General features: G+C 41.7%; 1 protein-coding gene across 8 annotated transcripts in view; it reads left to right on the top strand.

Annotated features, from left to right (window-relative positions):
- LOC147023500 (teashirt homolog 3-like) overlaps window positions 1-15,342 on the top strand; it is a 368,991-nt gene that overhangs the window by 330,379 nt on the left and 23,270 nt on the right. For 2 of the 8 annotated variants that reach the window (XR_015060228.1, XR_015060229.1), the window contains exon 4: window positions 15,032-15,133. The exons of the other annotated variants lie outside the window; for them this stretch is intronic. The gene's annotated coding sequence lies outside the window, so the exon portion shown is untranslated. The remainder of the gene's footprint in view (window positions 1-15,031; window positions 15,134-15,342) is intronic. 8 annotated transcript variants of the gene reach the window in all.

The following is a 15,342-nucleotide window of genomic DNA, read 5'->3' as shown; positions in this document are numbered from 1 at the left end:
TGCAGCACTCATTGCCCTCATTATATATCAGACGTTCCTGAAGTTCCTCTTCCTCAGCATCTTCAAGAAGCAAATTATGTGGAATCACACACCCGTGGATTCATTGTGACCATGGCAACAACATCAGCAGTGCATTAAGAGGCTGCAATAGCTCAAATGGGCAATCCTGGCCTGGATGAAGTTCATGTCTTCCACAAGAGGCTGATGGAGAGGTCTGTTTCTACAGAGGAGGTATGCAATGCAGATGTGCTAACTAGATTCAATGACCTCATTAAAACCCAAATCCAATCCTTGGAATTGTCAATGACTGTTGCACTTTGGTACAGTGCATGGATAAGGTGGGCATTCTTTGTAAGTTTATCAGAGCAGAACGTCGTGGAAATTTGGCACTACATCTTGAATTGGTCTCAGAAATGCTCCCCTTCCTCGCAGCATCCGGGCATAACCTCAACACAAAATTGGCCCAAGTGTATGTGCAGTGCATGTCCAAGCTTCAGGTGGAACATCCACATGTTTGCCGACACTTCAAAGAAGACTACCATGTTATCATAAGAAGTGATCCTCTATGGCAGGGGTCGGGAACGTTTTTGACTCTGAGAGCCATGAAAGCAAAATATTTGGAAATCCATTTCAGTGAGAGCCATATAATATATTTTATGACTGAATTCAACAAAACGTGAGTATAATAAGCCTCTGAATTTATTCTTTTAAATAATGTTGTTATAATACTCACCATTAATGGGACTTCTGGTGCTGCATGGATTTGCTGATGGCTTTGTAGTCTGGTTGGTACTTGGTGAGGTTAAGCTTCATGCAAGCGTTGAGGCTTTCATCCGTTAGACATGATCGTAGGTTGGACTTGATGTTTTTAAGATGTGAGAATGACTGCTCACATGCATACGTAGATCCAAACAAGGTCAATACAGCAATACTCACACGCTGCAGTGTGTGGTATGTGACAGGAAGCGCGTTCCAAGTTTTGATAATCAGCTCGTCTTCGGGTTGAAGTTTTTCATTTCTGTCCACATGTGCTTGCTCGCCAACTCCGCTTTCTGTCGTGCGATTCTTTCCAAATCTTCAATCAGTGACTTGAACTTATTCACCCACATGTCTGAGGCCTTCAGGTCAGCCACTTCTGCTTCAAAATCTCTGACGGAGACACCAGGAATGTAACTCAGGTCGGCTGTGTTCAGTGAACACTCGTTTGGATGGGTGATGAACTTAAAAAGACGAGTGTGCTCACGAAATTCTCCAAAGCGTGCTTTGAATGACTGTAGGAGACTGGATGTGAAGCCAGCTAACTGGTGGAGATGAAAGTTTTGAGTGGGCTCACTTGCTGTGCATGCATCTTTAAATTGTCTCAGTTTTTCAAAATGATGAAAAAAAAAAAAAAGTTATTCAAACTCCAATTTTATCTGCGAGCCAGATGCAATCTTCAAAAGAGCCACACCTGGCTCGCGAGCCACACGTTCCCGACCCCTGCTCTATGGGTTGGCCTGTCCTCAGATCTAATCAGAGAGCAGATGATGATGAGAAGTATGAAAAACAGTGGTGAACTCACAAGAGGGCAAGGAATGACAGAACAACATCTTACATGGCTGCTTTCCATGCCAGCTTGCTCAGAAGTCAACAGTGCCATGCAGGAGCTAACAGTGATGAACTACAACACAGGGAAGCAGCACAAGGGCATCACACAGGCTAGCCAAGCATGAGACATGAAAAGCACTTACACAGTTATTCGCTACCTGCAGGAGAGAAACCTCTTCAGCTCTGATCAAAACTTACTTAATATCTCCACAGGCATACATGCACACAACACAGTCAATGTTGGTACATCAAAAGGCATTTGAAACACCATACTGACCGATATGAATGAAAAAAAAATGGAACAACAGAAATGCCAGCGCAAACTTGCGCTAGATGGCAGCGAGCTTGGTTTATCGTGGCGCTCCGAGCAGGGGCAAAGCGACACCCCAAGTCGACGTGATGGTAGTTTCTGTCGTCGATCAAAGGTGAGTGGTTGAAGCAGTGCTTGGAACAGCACCGTGGTGGTTGAGCGATGGTTGAGGCTGAAGTAGATAGTGTGTGAGCAAAGTGTGGTGATGGTTGTTGGTTTTGTGGTGTGGAGGTAATTGTAGTCTTGTCGTGGTGGCATGGTTGAAAGTGGTGTTGGAAATGGAAGGGGCAGCATGGTTGAAAGTAGTGTGGTGGTTGAGTTCTGGTGTGTGATTTAAATGTGGTTTTGGTGGAATATGCCAATGAGGTGGTTCGCAGTTTGATGGTGTTTTAAATTAAAACATAGAAGAATGGGGAGAAAGTGGGGGAAAAGCGAACTAATCCCACATAACGCATGTTCCTTTGTAGCCCACGAGACACAAGGGAAGGACCCTATCTTTAACAAGTACTAACGAAATAACTATCTTGGAAACCACTATCTGTTGGTTGCCATTACTGGGGAGTTGCAGTTCACAGAACTATAACAATATGTTCTATAAAACACATTTATCTGCATAGAACAGTTGAGGCATTTTATGTTGCAATTTTGGCTTGGTTTGCTCTTTATTTTGCATAAAATTCCTGGACGAATTATGCTATATAAGCAGATGCCCATAATGGAGAATGATGTGATGCATGGGTATTTAGCTTGTGTGTTGAGGAGATTGGGACCATACTCTGTGCAGAGCATTGGAGCTGTTTAAGCAGTCTCCTTGGCTATTGGGCACAATCCTGGACAGGTCACCACTCCGACACAGGATACCAGCATGCTGGCACTCATTTTGTCGACCTCGGAAGGATGACAGGCCGAGCTAACCCCACCTGGTATTAATTCAACAGCTGAGCAAGATTTGAACTCAGGACGCAAGGATCCAAAGCCCGCCACCCTCACCATTAAGCCAACACCAGGCATGTGTGTTAAGGAATGAATGGAAATTTTGCTGATACAGGATGAAGATGCAAAATCATCCTTTTATGATGTTTTTGAATTGAACTTCTTCTGTTTGTGCTTTTCAATCTTTCTGTTGTGTTTTACGCTGGGCATATTTGTTTTATATTGCTGTATTGTTGTCTGTGGCAAATTATTTGCGTGTCTGTTGGGGCTTAGCCCTTGATCTATTTGGTGTCCTTTTCGTCCCTTTGCCCCGAAACCTTTTTCCTGTTCGAGTAAGGCGAACCAAATAAATACAAATACAGTACATTTACTTATTTATCTATTTTGGCCTTATTTTCACATCTCTTTTTTTTCAGGAAGGTTCTTGTGAAATCTGGTTTGAAAGTCATCAAATAAGTTGCTCAGGTTTTTTCCCCCAGTCTGATTATATTCATGCACCTACTTACTCATCACTAAATGCTCTTCTCATGCAAAGGGGCTCTGGTCACTCAAATCTGGCATCATCTTCAAAGACCTTTACTCTAATTCACCTGCAACAAAACCATGGAGGGGGGGGGCTGAAGAATGACCGATGTGAAAGAATTTTTCTTGTTACTTCTGGATTTACAATCACCTCGAAGACATGAGCGACTTGAAGAAGGAAGAACCTTCATGAAGATTCTCTCTTAGGAGGTATAAATTAAGTGGGAATAACAGAAGACTGACGGAACGGGAGGAGGTGAAGGGGATCCAGAGTTGCTATGTGTGCCGCATCTGGTTTACTGAATAAACTCAAGTTTGGAGGACTCTCCAGCCACTATGGATCAATCGATCGAAGGACCATCACATCGTGTGGCATTCTCATATGTTAGAGTGCGAATTCATTTTTAAAATATATGGATGTTCATGTGGATGATGTAAAACAAATGTTCATCATAATCATTCGCAGTTCTTTTTTTTTCACCCTTAATTGCATCGTTGACACCTCAAATATCAATGAATGAAACAGACAGAATCGACATTTTTGGGAATGTGTTTGACTCTTTTTCCCTTCTGGGCCCACAGCTCATGATTCTGGAATTCCTGGTCAAAATCTCAAAGACTGTGTTGATAATTAATATATAGTTTACTGATGTCCATTTAATTCCTGCATGAGTAAGCTTGTGTCTCCAAATGTCTTTGTCCTGCGGCTGCATGTGATGTGTACAATCTCCTCCATGACCTTTAAATCAATGTGAAAAAGTCTAATATAGTGGTTATCCTCAATACACAACCACACTAAACCCCACCCACCCCCCCCCCCACATAATCAGAAAATAGATAGCTTGAAAGTCCCTCTTTCACAATCATTATGCATGTGTGTACAATAAATGAATAAAATATTTTTTTTTCAAAGAAGAAGAAGGCGCTTCCAACCAAAAGTAAAAAAAACTAGATCGACTCCGCTAATTTGAGCAAAAAAGCAAGAGTTTACCCAGTCTCAGGTGACGTTTCACCAGCTTCACAGCCGGATTCATCAGGCACAAATCGCCGAGCCTCGGCATGTGTTTGGATTTTATTTTGATACGACCGCTCATTTCCGGTCACGTGCTGGTGCTCAAGGTTAAATGGAGGAATGTATTTTAATTTTTTTATTTTGCAAAAGCAAAAACAAACATTAAATCACGTCATCAACGGGGTGCTCTGCTCTTTTTTCTTTTTACCTACACGTGATCTCGTGTTGTATGTGTGTGGATGAGCACGTGTGTGCGCTTGTTGTTTTTGTGTTTCCGGGGCACGAAAATGGCTGGTTTCATGTCCGGGTTGGGAATAATGAGGTGTTTGTTGTGTGAGTGTTGAGGTTCTCATTTGGTGTTGTGCACATGTGGATGTGGTGTTTGGGATTGAGTGTTGTTGTTGCTCACCTTATCCAGCTGTTTGCACCATCCAGTTTTTGCCATTACCATGAGAGGTGTGTATTGTGGGTATATCCACCGTCTCCCCAGTTTGACCACCTCTTGGCTCTTCACGTGCCACGCTACCAAAATCAACCTGTGTCGTTTGTTGCACGTCATGTCCAGGGCACAGGTCCCATCAAAGTAAAATTTGTTACCAGATTGCAGGCAATGATGTGCTATGGCTGACTGGGTCACCTTTCCAAGCCGAATTGCTCTATCATGTTCATCTCCCCTTTGTTTTAAGTTTCTTCCAGTTTCAACAATGTATAATTGGTCACAGTCTTTGCTTGATGAACGGAAAACAACTCCAGATTTATCACCAGTTGGTATGGGGTCCTTTAGATTTGAAATGACATGACGGATGGTGTGTAGAGGCTTGGACGCTGCGCTAATCCATGCACCACGTATTATCCTGCCAATTCTTTCAGAGAGGCCCGGGTAGTATGGCAGTACACAGTGCCCAAGTGTGTCTGGCTTCTTCCGTTCTGTCTGTTTTGGTTCTTTCAACCTTGAAAGAATCTCCACACTTTGAAAGTTGGGGAGTTTAGCGAGAGTGTGTGTGTGTGTGTGTGTGTGTGTGTGTGTGTGTGTGTGTGTGTGTGTGTGTGTGTGTGTGTGTGTGTGTGTGTGTGTGTGTGTGTGTATATACATATATATATATATATATATATATATATATATATATATATATATGTACATTGTTGCGATCGGCCGCTCGACTCGAATGGCGGCCGCCTCGCCCACCGGACGGACAATTCAGTCATGACCCTCTCGGACCAACGCCGGGAGCTAGTCACGAGTGGGGGTTTAACCTCACCACGATCGTGCCAATTGCCCACCCATGCAGGATAGGGTCGCTCGCCAAATTCGATCTACCAAAGTACCTGCATGAATGGTCGACCGGGCGATCGCACCACGCCACAGGCCGACTCCGGACATGAACCGCTTAAGCACTCCGTTCCGAGCTACAGTGATAACCGAGCAGTGTTATCGTTGGCCTCAACGGTTCCGATTAATTATCGGGCGTATTAAACCCACTACGAACCCTTTACGTGAAGCAGGATGGAGGGTCAATAAAAAAAGACGAAGCGAAACGGGAAAACAGAATACGCGCACACACGGCAACACTTATACAGTTCTACTTTACAGACGGCACCAACACACATTTACTCAAAAGCAAAGGAAAGAAGCCATCCTCAGAGACAAGGGGGCAGACGGGCCTGCAGGCCAATATGCGCGCGTGACCTGAAGGAGCGGCCAGGTCCGCGAGACCGGGTGGGTCCTACCCGCGTCCTCGTGACGTGTTGGCGGACGAGCCGCAGATGTGGCCGCGTGGCTGTGCCCCGACTCCGTGTTCCTTGGCAGGTTTCGTTGGCACGACGTTTGGAGTGGGGTGAGAACGGGGCCCCCTTTTTGCACTATCTCAGTGCGGAGGAAAGGGGGAATTGTTGATGCCCTGGAGGAGGGAGAATGGCTGGCTGGCTTGAGTCCCGCGACGAGCGATCTCACTCCGCGACCTCGTCGCTGACTGCCGTCCTTCTCGCCTCGGACCCGAGCTCCTTGGCCTCTTCAAACCACTCTTCTCCGCCGACTCCAGAACCCAACTCTTCCTGCCTCACCGATGACTCGACTCACTCTGCCCTGCCGATACACACTGCTACTGCCACACTCTGCTACGATTTGCCTTGCGCTCGCCGTTTTATAGGCCGGCAGGAGAAAACAATATGCAAATTTCCGGATCAGGATGACCTCGGGGGCGGAGCCACGCTCGCCAATTGGACGGAGGAAAAGTGGGCGTGAACCTCCCCTGATCCTACAATTTGCATATATCGATTTCACACAGACGCGCCTGGAGGCGGTGCCAAGCCGCTCCGCGCTTGCTAATTGGATGGATCAGAAGTGGGCGTGTAGCGTTCTTGATCCGAATTCTCCCTCGGAAAGGCCGCTATTTGCACTCGCGGCTCGGTGCATATCTTATACGAGCCCAAGACAACCCGACGCTCAGTGTTCACAGGTAGTGCGGGAATGGCCGTCGAAGGAGAGAGGTGAGGGTGGTGGAGGGTTTATCGGTGGTGGTTTGATGGTTATGGTGCGTTTGGGAATGACAGTGATGCGATGTTGGCGGGATTGAGTTGTGAAGGTAAAGGTCGTGGCTGTTGGCGTTGTTGTCGTTGTCTGAGGGTTGGAGCGTGGTTGTAGTTGGTGACGATGGCTGGCGTGGTGGTTAAGTTGGTTGTTGTGTGATGGCGGTTGAGACGTGGTTGGTTCAAAATATAGATAGAACAAAAAAACGGCTATCTCAAAGCGTCGCAGCCCGAATGAATCACATAAATTCCCTCTAAACAACGGGTTTGGGGCTAACTACACATGTACTTAGAGTTATCTCACCTACGGGCCCTGAATGGTCTTTGCGAATTTCCACAGCCGTAACAATATATATATATATATATATATATATATATATATATATATATATATATATATATATATATATATATATATATATATGTATATATATATATATATATATATATATATATATATATATATATATATATATATATATATATATATATATATATATATATATATATATATATATATATATATATATATATATATATATATATATATATGTATATATATATATATATATGTATATATATATATATATGTATATATATATGTATATATATATATATATGTATATATATATATATATGTATATATATATATATATGTATATATATATATATATATATATATATATATATATATATATATATGTATATATATATATATATGTATATATATATATATATGTATATATATATATATATATATATATATATATATATATATGTATGTATATATATATATATATATATATATGTATATATATATATATATATATATATATATATATATATATATATATATATATATATATATATCGAAATGCCTGGTGTTGGCTTAATAGTTGCCTTAATAAAATGCCTGGTGTTGGCTTGGGATCCTGAGTTCAAATTCCCCTTGGCTGTTGAATTAATACCAGGTGGGGATGACTCTGCCTGTCATCTTTCCGAGGTCGGCAAAATGAGTGCCAGCTTGCTGGTGTCCTGTGTCAGAGTGGCGACCTGTCCATGATTGTACCCAATAGCCAAGGAGACTGCTGAAGCACCAACGCTCTGCACAGAGTCTGGTCCCAATGGATAGATGAATGGATAAATATCGAAACATGTAGGGTGTGGTGAGCACTCCCCTGATCTCCATTGGACATTGTCCTTCAACTAAGCGTCACCTCCAATCCGGAGGCCTCGACCCGGCGACTCTGTCAAACAGACAAAGATATGTATGTGTATATTTACACTTCTTACAACTTAGCAATCATTTATTTCATTCTAAATGCACACATCTCCTGAAACGATGTTGCCCCTGACTTCCAGCCCTGATTAAATGTGTTCAAAAAACAGGGCTATGTTCAGTAATACCAAGTAGATACCTTTCCCGAGATATCCTAATGCATTGATTGCAAGTGAAGAAGACATTATTTGGGAATTAAAATTCCAGTTATGGTTATGAAATGGTGAAGCAGAATCCACATACCCTCCCCCCCCTTTTCTCCTCACACACATACACTCTCCCACCATGTTCAACCTCTCACTTTCTTGTTCATGTTGCAGTTACAGTCATGAATACCATCAATTTCAAACATTATTTTCAGCGATGTTAATGTAACATTCAGCTTTTTAAAAACTAATTTTCTTCGAATTAGCATCACTCCTCCGCTCTATCAGCATCCCTGCCTGTCATTGTTTGGTTTTCGGGGTAGGGTGGGGGATGTATGGCTTTAACAGCGTATGAAAATGAGCAAATCCTCCTGTGCTTGACTTGTCAAGCATTATGACAGTGATGTGCTATGCTCAGGTACTTATAGTCCTGATGTTGTTTGCAATGCAAACGTTAGCTTACCGAGTAAAATAAATCAGCTTTATTCCATCAGCCAGATAGAAAAGCATTAAATTGAGTCACATTGACTTATCAACTTTGCTTTTTCACCTCCGCCATCGAAGATGGATGGAGGTTACTGTTTTCACCCCTTTCTGTTTGTTTGTTAACAGTATTACGGAAAAACTCCTCAACGGATTTCGACGAAACTTGGTGGGGGGGGGGGTTAGGTCTGGTCCAAGGATCATGCCATTAGATTTTGGACTTGGTCCAAAATCCAATATGGCCGCTATGGCGGCCAATTTGAAAAAATATTTGAATTTTTTTTTTTTTGCATTTCTGCATGTTTTAAGTGATTTCCAACCCCAAAAAAATTGTTAGAGAAAAAACATTTTTTGCAACTTTTTTTTCCAACGAAATTTCGATTTCTTTTTTTTGCATTTCTACATGTTTTAAGTGATTTCCAACCCCCCCCCCCCCAAAAAAAAATTGTTAGAGAAAAAAAAATTTTGCAAATTTTTTTCAACAAAATTTCGAATTTTTTTTTGCATTTCTACATGTCATAAGTGATTTCCAACAAAAAAACATGCCAAAATTATAATTGCGGCTGATTTTGGAACTTCAGGTGGATATACCCACTTAAAATCAATTTCTGTCTCAAGGAATCCAGTTATAACGAATGAATTGAGTATGTAAAAGTTAAAAGTAAAAGGGAAAGTTGCGAACTATAACTCTGTGAGCACTGTTGACATCAAATTGAATGAATAGGATATCAGGTTCACTTGAGTGACCTCGCAGTATTGGCAGCGGAGGTTTTGCACTCTACCGAGTGCTCCCCCTCTAGTTTTGTGCTGTATTTAACAAGAGTTTGCCAAACGTAAGTAATTTCGTCAGACATTGTCTCTGATTAAAATTGTGAATTTATAATAGTCATTGAAAAGGCATACAAGCACATCCACTGCAAACCCTCTCCCCCTCCTCCCCATCCATCCAACTATCCATTGGGACCATACTCTGTGAAGAGCGTTGGTGCTGCTTAAGCAGTCTCCTTGGCTATTGGGCACAATCCTGGATTGGTCGCCACTCCGACACAGGATACCAGCAAGCTGGCACTCGTTTTTCCAACCTCAGAAGGATGACAGGCAGAGTCAACCCCACCTGGTATTAATTCAACAGCTGAGCAGGATTTGAATTCAGGACCCTGGGATCTCAAGCCCACCACCCTAACCATTAAGCCAACACCAAGCATTGTGTTGAATCATCAATTTAATATTGGGTCTTTCAATAGTGGGCCACATGGGCTGGAAATATTCAGTCCCATCACAATGCTTGGGGTTAATCAACAAAGAGCCATTTAGAGTCACTTACTCCATCGTTCTATTCCTGTCAGTTGTCCCTTGCTCTTGTAGCTCTCTTGTGCTCCCTTGTGAATATTGAGGCTTCGTTCGGGATATTGCAATGGTTTAAACATGCCACCGGAGCATGCAGAGAACACTATTTACGACCTTCTGCAACTCGTCTGCACAGAATTTCATTGCCAATTGCCTGACTTATGCTTGGAATTGTGGCCACAGGGATTAATCTCAGGCCTTTGCCACAAGTTGTTTGAAAATATATGCATGGAGATTCACTTTTTGGCGTGGGCAGAGCTTTTTTATCAACTTTTTACAGGTTAATACCGTAATAAATTGCAACTGCCAGTGGATATGTTAATATCCATAAGCAACATGAGAGTCGACTTGCAGGTATGTCTCAATCGCATGAAGCCCCCTCTGAAACGGCTTTGATAAGGGGGGCCATATTTATGAGTCTCATTTAAATCTGCAGTTCAGTCGCCAAGAGAAAAAGAAAACAAAATGGCAACAATTTTTCAAAAATCTGTACTTCAGCCATCATGCCTCCTTTTATCACACAGTTGCTATGGGAGGTGAAGTCGGATTCTCATTGACAAGTTTTGGATGTTGTTTGTAATTTACATCCTTTAAATCGTGTGTCTGTGTGTGCACGTACTTCTGCCAAGTGAGAGATTCATTCTTTGCTACATGTAGCCAGATTTGGATCCAGAAATTTGTCAGGTTTTTGGGCTTGATTGGCTGAAACCTCATTGACATCATTGTGTTTCAGCCGGCAATCAGGTCAGTGTTAAAATGCTTGTACATTTTCTTGATTCATAATAACAATGACTTTGATTCTATTTCCTCCAAAGAGCAAGTGATTGAAGGAAGGATTGTTGGTTTAGGCAAGGAAAAAGGTGAGGTGAATGTAAGGGTTATTTTGTTGCAACGCTTTAATTTTAATGGAAGAATCTATCATGATTTAGTAGCACAAGAAAGAGTGAACTTATTTTTTCATGACCATTTTTTTGTCTTTTGCTGTTTGCCTCCTTTCCCATTTATGAAACAGCCCCTAAAAGCAGGAAATCCCATATGGCATTTCCCCAGTACATTTATGGATATAATAACATGAATGGGCACCCTTTCTGTCATGGAGTCCTATTCAAAGGTTGCATATTCTGCATTGTACAGAATAATTTCACATCCCCAAGGTCCTGCTCTTGTGTCACCGGCATGAACTTGAGCAAGCACAGTGCTTATGAAATGCTATACATCGCATTCCCTTCAAACTGTGGGACTCAAGGCACCCAACAAATACATCCCTGTGAGACGATATCTGATCTGATTACCTTTCCGGATACATTATGGAGTGTGAGCATCCAATGGTGCGTCGTATATATCTTGCAGTCGACAACCGCCCATCATCATTGCAGTCCTACTTCTCTGCAAAAGGGATTTATTGACATAGCATGATTAGGAAGTTGAGTGCAAAAGTGATAAATAATTAGAAACTAGCATAACCCGCGCTCTGCGCGACATGTTGGGGTGGGTGTGTTTGAGAAAGGAACTGATGCAGAGTATCAGTAGTAATTTTACTTTAATGCAGTTAGTGGAATACGATTTCACTGTTTCAGAACCATTTTATTTACTTTTTTTTGTTCCATGCACCTCATATGGTCTTTGAGATAATGTAAGCCGAATATCACGTTACTCGAGCGCAGAACAAAGTCGAAGATAGCGCGACACGAAACCACAAACTCGGAAATAATATATAAGATGGGAATAGACAGTTTGTAGTGCTTACTGGGCAGCCTCGAGGTAAATTGCTCAGGCAATCGAGAAAATACTCGATTGTGATTGTCCAAGTTAGTATTGGAGTTACGGTTATGCAAATGTGCCGATAAATGTCTGTGTCCTACAACAATGTGCTGTAGATTTTTCATTTTGTGTACTATACTCTATAATATGATATGCAATTCATTTTTGGACACTTGATGTGAATTCTTAAATGGACAAGCAGGGACCCGTGGAAATTCTGCATAATGTAAAATTTTACTTCAAGACCTCAACTTTTCTCTCTCTCTCTCTCTCTCTCTCTCTCTCTGTCTCTGTCTCTGTCTCTGTCTCTGTCTCTGTCTCTGTCTCTGTCTCTGTCTCTGTCTCTGTCTCTGTCTCTCTCTCTCTCTCTCTCTCTCTCTCTCTCTCTCTCTCTCTCTCTCTCTCTCTCTCTCTCTCTCTCTCTCTCTCTCTCTCTCTCTCTCTCTCTCTCTCTCTCTCTCTCTCTCTCTCTCTCTCTCTCTCTCTCTCTCTCTCTCTCTCTCTCTCTCTCTCTCTCTCTCTCTCTCTCTCTCTCTCTCTCTCTCTCTCTCTCTCTCTCTCTCTCTCTCTCTCTCTCTCTCTCTCTCTCTCTCTCTCTCTCTCTCTCTCTCTCTGTCCCATTGCACTTCCACTCTCCTCTCGGCCCCCTCCACCTCACTCTCTCTCCCCTCTCTCCTCTCGCCCCCTTCTCTCGGCCATAGGCCGAGCGAGTGAGTATTGTGATGATCTGTGTGTTTGTCTGTTTGTCGGCATAATAACTGGAAAGGAGGGTCGTTAGAATCACCAAATTTGGCACAGAGCTTCATATTGCAAATGTCTTGGAGGATTTCAACTCACAAGGAAAAATATAAAAGAAAAATTAGTACAGGACTATTTTTACTCTCACTGCGGCCACACAACAGTATCAGTTCATTCCCTCTGGGGCAGTCAGTATTGCACGAAGAGAAAACAAACAACGGCGTGATTCAGCAACTCCATTGAGTGTGTTCTTGTTTTCCATTACTGTACAATGATTTTTATAGATACATCCATCAATGCTTTGTTCCAGTTTTCTAAACAGGAAGTGGTCATTGGAATGCAGAGAGAGAGGGGGAACAATCTCGTAAATATGAGGATGAAGAAGGAGTTCAGATCCCACTTCTGTTGCTTTTGCTGTTTCAAATTGAGAGTGGTGTGCTGGAGCTGCAATATCTTCTTCTTGTGAACCATGCTCTATGCAAAGTGTTAGTTCTACAGAAGCAGTTTCCTTAGCTAGGGTTACAATCCTGTATAGGTCTCCACTCTGATATAGAGCAATGTCTTGGAGAAACAAAATTCTTAATGTAGCTTTCCACTTCACTTCTCTTTAGGATTGTCCGTCACTCGATCTTTCATTGAAATGGGAATAATATGTCTCATTTGTTGTACTTTATTGTTGTAAATTATCTCATAATTATTCCATTGAAATGTCAAAATACAAATCTCAATGTTCCCAGCTGATGCTAATCTGCAAATTTCATGGTGGAGAAGAATCACGGTTACCCCAGGCTGTACTTTTTTTGGGGGGAAAGGGGGGGATTTGCAAACTCACATTAAATCTTGAATAACAACCTCTGCAAGAGGCTTTCCCAGATCCTCTGTACACTGTAGGTCTACAAAATATTTTTTGAGATTGGTTTACTATGATGCTCTCTCGTTGAGTGTCATCTCTGCAGGTGAGCATCAAAAGGAAAAATGAAGCCCATCCAAGGGATGTTGTATGGATAAAGCAAATTACCATTTTCAGATGTTCTTTATCACAGCATCTTCCCTCCAACGGTTTTGTAAGGATTGCCACTGAGCCCTGAACATCTTCTAGTTGTAGCTCATTTGTTATGATATTTTCTGGTATCTCTTTCCAGAACTTAACTTATATTCATTCAAAATCATATTTTTCCACCTTATCGATACTTGCATGACATGTATTTTTTAGGGACACTTTCCTGGGATCATATTTTATCTCATCCTTTCTTCCTTTAAACTCATTGGCCTACTTATTGACGACTTCATAGGAAGGGGAATCCCCCTCTAAAAGTACAATCCTTACCTCGATGGATTTCGGACCTTTATTTATGGTCAGATATTTGTATCACGATTCAATTTTCTAATTTTTCCATTGTTGATATTTAGACTTGTAAAATATCTTTAAACATGCCTGCAATGAAATGTATGCACACGAGGAATTTATAAACCAAGAATTTAGTACAAATTCAATATTAACACGCAATGAATTTTTTTGCTCCGGTGATGTAGCACTCGGCTTAACGGCTTAAAGGTGGCTGGCTTGAGATCACAGGGTGTTTAGTTTGAGCCCCTGTCATGCTGTTGAAATAACACCTGGTGGGTTGACTCAGCCTGTCATCCTTCCAAGGTTGGAAAAATGAGTACCAGCGTACTGGGGTAATAAGCCATTCAATTATCCTGCATCGGAGTGGCGACCCATCCAGGATTGTACTCCTAAACCATTGAAACTGCTTTGGCAGCCATATACGCCTCACTGGCATGACAGTAGTGGCTGCTGTTGTTGATGTTGCACCCAAGTTCAGCTTTCTAAACAGGAAGTGGTAATTGGAATGCAGGGAGAGGGAGTACAATCTAGTAAATAGGACGGTGAAGAAGAAGTTCAAATTCCATTTCTGTTGCTTTTGCAGTTTCATAACCTGATAGCTAACCCTTGCAGATAATTATCAATGGAGGGAACTGTTTGACTTCAATGGACTTATTAGGAGACTTGATAAAGTTGACTAAAAATTAAATATTTTCCTCATCTCTGATGAGCAAGTTCTGAGCTATTTCAGGCCTTATGTTATCCAAGCTATGAGTAAGACTGGAGGACTATATTTGGCTACAGTTCTGCTCAACATGGCTGATTCCCTTTGTACTGTTGCCACAGTACAATATTAAATTGAGGTATAATTTTAAATGTTAAATGCTTCATATATATTTATGTAACCTGCTGAATGTGAGAACCAGCATTAAATTAAATAATGTCCTTCTACAATCTTCCACTACCTGAAATGTTTATGTTCTGGCTGGCTTGCCTCGTTGTTTTTGTAAAACTTCTTCATTTTATTTAAATTACTTAGCTAGTTCTTTTTGCAACGTAGGCCCTAAATCATCTCTTTGGACCGGTGGGCCTTTAAGCAACAACAACCAACAACAACACACCTTCCTGCACTTCTGTCCTCTGCACTACTCCATCCTAAGAGGTAGGCATCACATGTTGTTGTTGTTGTTTGCTTAAGGCCTGTCTATGTGAAGTGTTCAAAAAGTTAAAGAAATTGGATACTTGCGATCGTCCAAGAAACGGCAATGTTATTCATTATTTAATATATGAGTGTATGCAAATGGTAAGAAAAAAGTATTTCCTCACTAATTATACCTGCAAATATATTAAAGGATCAATAAAAACCTTGGC

The sequence above is a fragment of the Eptatretus burgeri genome, chromosome 7, assembly GCF_056783735.1.
Source record: "Eptatretus burgeri isolate ZD-2024b chromosome 7, Ebu_testis_v1, whole genome shotgun sequence".
In the NCBI taxonomy this organism is placed as follows: Eukaryota; Metazoa; Chordata; class Myxini; order Myxiniformes; family Myxinidae; genus Eptatretus; species Eptatretus burgeri.
Note: the sequence above shows the minus strand (reverse complement) of the source record. Positions and strands in the feature narration are given on the sequence as shown.